Genomic DNA, 4,216 nt, shown 5'->3' with positions numbered 1-4,216 from the left:
CAACCTATGGTCACCAGCTGTGCAGGGAGCCCCAGAATGTGTTTACGCTGAGCTACACTTTAATACACACAGCTGCACAGCTGCCAACTTTACTCTGAGCGTATTTCAGCCTTGCATGCCTTGGGCAACACTTTTTGTGTTTGTGTGTGTGTCCTGCACCACCTCTGCATGCCTCTCTCTCCCTCCAGCTGCTGCCCCGCTGGAGAAGCCAGGGTGAACTGTTAATGGCTTGTGGAGTTCAAACACCGGTGCTCAGCACATTATGCTACGACGAAACACCTAGAAACACCATCCAACTTAAATAAATGTCTACATTAAGACAGTTTGATATGAACTGCTTTCATTTTTCAACAATTTCCAGGCTGTTAGCATCTCTCTGATAGCCCCTCATTGGCATGTTGAGTGAAATAAATCACTTGGACAAAGCGGGGTGCCTGGTGATGAGTTTCTCCCCACAGATCTCTCGTGCTTAAGAAAACAGTGGAATTCTTCCCCATCTTTCTGTCACACAATCTCCAGGGTCGCTGCATCCTATCAGGGCGGCGAGATCTCCATCACCTCCCTCCCTCAAAGCATATCAGGAGCTGCTGGTGCAGACTTTTATGCGAGGTGACAGCTCCTCACACTTCAGTGTTCAGATCACCTCAAGTAGCTCATATATATATCGAAAAAAATGAGCACACTTCCCACCACTGTGACCAAATGTAGATTGACTGAGGGTATCCGCAGGCCGCAGCGGCCCTATCCTCTCGTCCTGTCAGAGAGGGCCTGCTGGTTACTCTCTGCAGAAGAGAGAGCACAGAGCGGAGGCACATCAGAGAGGAAGGCTAGCTGTACTTAGAAGAGATGGGAGGGGGGCACTTTGAAGCCATTGGAGGTGATGTCAAGTTCGCTCAGACTCAAGGGTGGTGTTTGAATATGCTGGCCACTAATATGGCACCAGTATCTCTGTCCTCATCTCTGTTTTCTGTCACTATGTGCAATCTCTGCGCGTCTCCTCAGCTCCTGACAATGTCCTTTCACATCACGTTATTGCACACCCGGAGCTGCAGTCAGCAAGCCGTCACTCAGCGTCTTTGTTTAAAAGTCTGGCCCTTTTTTTCTTTTTCCTTTTTTTTTTTTTTTTTGCTGCTAATACTCTGAGTGCCATCTTGATTTTAAATAACTAGCAGATCGTGAATATTCTGCTTTGCTTCACTCACACTTTTTTCACCAAAATGTCCTTTTAAACTATCTTTCAGTATAAATAGTCTCTATTCCAGAAAAGATGTTATGCCTCTTCTAGCAATAATTTTTTGGACTCAAATTTTGAATCCCCCCCCCCCCCCCCCCTTTTTCTTTTAAAGTCCCACTCCAATCATCTTTTGATGCATTTTAGAAGTGTTATGCCATTTTTAGCGAAAATTAAAAAAAAATAAAAAAAAATAAAAACTGTGTTTTTTTCTAGTACATAGTTTCTGCCGTCCGGCAGGAGTTCATCAGAAATTCGCCTCTGAGTTGTATGCAGGACTGTTGCCACAGAGCAAGCCTGCCTTCATTTCTCCTCATCCCTTTTTTGCACTCTCTCCCGCTATCTTACGACCCTTCACAACCCCAAGCTAACATTAGCGGTGCAACAAAACTAGTGAGTGATATTGGGGCTATCCAGCCGTCCAGCTATGAGCCAGATGCCAGCTCAGACGAGAAAAACAAAGGTATACAAGGATCTATGGAGTGGAGCAGGGAGTTATGGCCCTGTCGATTGTAGACTGTATAAAACAACTAAAAGCTTTTTAAAAATGTATTTTTATTCATCTGCTCCTGATTCACTCCAATTTAAATGAAGAACTCAGAAATGCAGTTTTTATCTTAATTTTCTTGATATTTGTCCTCCATTATGAGAAAAATGCTTCAAGAACATGTTAAAATACTAAAAATACACTTTTAAAAGTAATCTTGGAGTTTCTAGCCCTAAAGCTTAAAACATTTTACTAGTAATCAGGAAGTTATTGTCCTTAAAACAAAAAGAGGGGAAAAAAGTCTCTTACATCACTACTTTCAATACCTTATTACTGAGTTTCTTCCATCAGTTGTTCACAGAGGATAAGATCACCCATCACTGCACGGCTCCAGAGCAGTCAGACAGAGCCCTGCAGTGTCTTCAGCTGACTCTTCTGGCCCTGTCAAGTCGTCCTTCAATCTGGGAGTCTGAGCAGTCGCGTGGAGGTTGACATGATTGCCTTTAAGCAGCCCCTCTTAGCCAGTGACACACAGCTGCAGCCAGGCACCTCTTCTGACAGTAAGAGCACCATGATGGATTGCCTTGCCAAAACTGCTGATCAAAGAAGGTGAAAGTTCAGATGTGTGTCTGGCTCCACTGGATGTGTGCAATCACCAGAGATGGCTTTTGCTGCTGAAACATAAATCTAACCAATAGGCTGATTACCTTTCACTGATAACTGTTGAACCTAATTGAATGGGCGGTTATTTAAATCGTTTAATACTTTAAATTGACCAAATGTGTTTTGAAAAAAGGGAGGTTTATTGAGAATATTCTGACTGAGCACTCAAAGCTTTTTCCAACTTATTCTTTCACCGTACAAACATAACTACAACTAAAACGCCTTCTCTGGGGTGCAGAGGCATCGTGCAGAAAAGAGCAGACATGTAAAAGTTTCTGACATGTGTCGCACTACCACTGAGACACCACCACTGATGTAGGAGGAGCTGACAGCATCCCAGCCACTGAAGATGGCTCTGGGACATACCAAGTTTGGTATGTGTCAGTTCTCATTGTTGTCAGGATACATTCAAACGTGAAGCTGGAATACATTAACAGTGCCATTAAAAAGGGGAGTCGCATGAGATGTTGTGGGTTGAGTGGCAGGAGGATGTTTTTTGATGTTAGCATCGTACAAACGCAAAATGCATCAACAAGAATTGCAGCGGCCTTATAAATTTGCAAGCAGAGTCATGTGGAAAGTTTTACTTGGTCTGCTTCTTTTGACCCCTGCAGAGATCAAAAATGCTCCAGTGATGCTGAAAGACTGAGGGAAAAGATTCAACATGTAGCCACCAGATGTTTTGGCTTTTCTTTTTTATCTAAAAACGACACGTTTGTGGCTTAAATTTATTAGAAGAACTAGATTTAGGAGGAAATGAAGTTTCCCCACAATTTGAAGGTCTTGGCTAGAGTGGAAGACTGTTTAAGGGAGTATTATTTCCAGGCCACATTCACATTAGTGGCATTTATCATTGAGAGGGAGGATGGTATAATTAGCTTGTCAGTCTACTTTAGGCTGAGCTGGTGCTCTTTGTGGGAAGAAAAAAAAAAGAATGGACCGCAAGCTCGAGGAGCTGACAGGCAGTCGATAATGTGGCAATTAATGTCATAAATAATTCTAAAGCCAATTACATTAAAATGGAATTCATACTCTCAAACAGCTCTTTATTTTCTGGAGTGTTATGATGTGTTCTGTGTCAAACAGCAGCAGCAGAGGCGCGTCTTCCAACATATGGTCAGCATATGGCAAAGCCATAATGCCAGAGTCTGTGTGGGAGATTTGGTTTATAAATGGCTGAAGCATCCCCTGCAGTAAACAGGAAATAAAGAGTGTGAGACCAATTTGAATCAAACGGATTCCCGGTTTGTGATGCTAGCTGAATAAAAGAAGCCCAGCTCGTAAAGAATGTCAGAAATTTAACGGCAGCAGTGGTTAAAAATCTCAAACGCTCCTTTTGGCCTCGGAAGGGTCAGGCTCCACCCTGATATATAGAGAAGGCTGTGATGGCTGAAGGTCAGTCAGCTTCTTCTGCATAATGCATGAATCTTGTAATTCTGTCTGACTCCAATCTTCTGAACCTGAACCTTGAGATGAAAATTTTACTAAGTAAATCAGTGAGCATGTTGGCATTTCTATTAACCTGCAGTGAGGGGCTGACAGAAACATGAATCACAGTAAATATTGTGTTGCAAATTGTAAATCATGTTTACAACTGTGGCTGGGATGCTATGGGATGCAGCCGTCTGTGTGCAAGTTGCTACTCCTCAGTAGGGTAGTATAGGATCTAAAGAAAAAGGGTGGAGGATTGTCCTGCACTAAAAACATATGGTAGCCTCTAAACTGGTGGCCCTGAAGTGCAAATCACATCAACAAATGACTTGATGCAAAAAAATCCAAAGAAGTAAAAAAGCAAAACAAATAAGAATACTACATTGCATGCATGACATACATAA

This window comes from Oryzias latipes, chromosome 19, assembly GCF_053564925.1.
Source record: "Oryzias latipes strain Hd-rR chromosome 19, Olatipes_Hd-rR_3.1".
Classification (NCBI taxonomy): Eukaryota; Metazoa; Chordata; class Actinopteri; order Beloniformes; family Adrianichthyidae; genus Oryzias; species Oryzias latipes.
Note: the sequence above shows the minus strand (reverse complement) of the source record.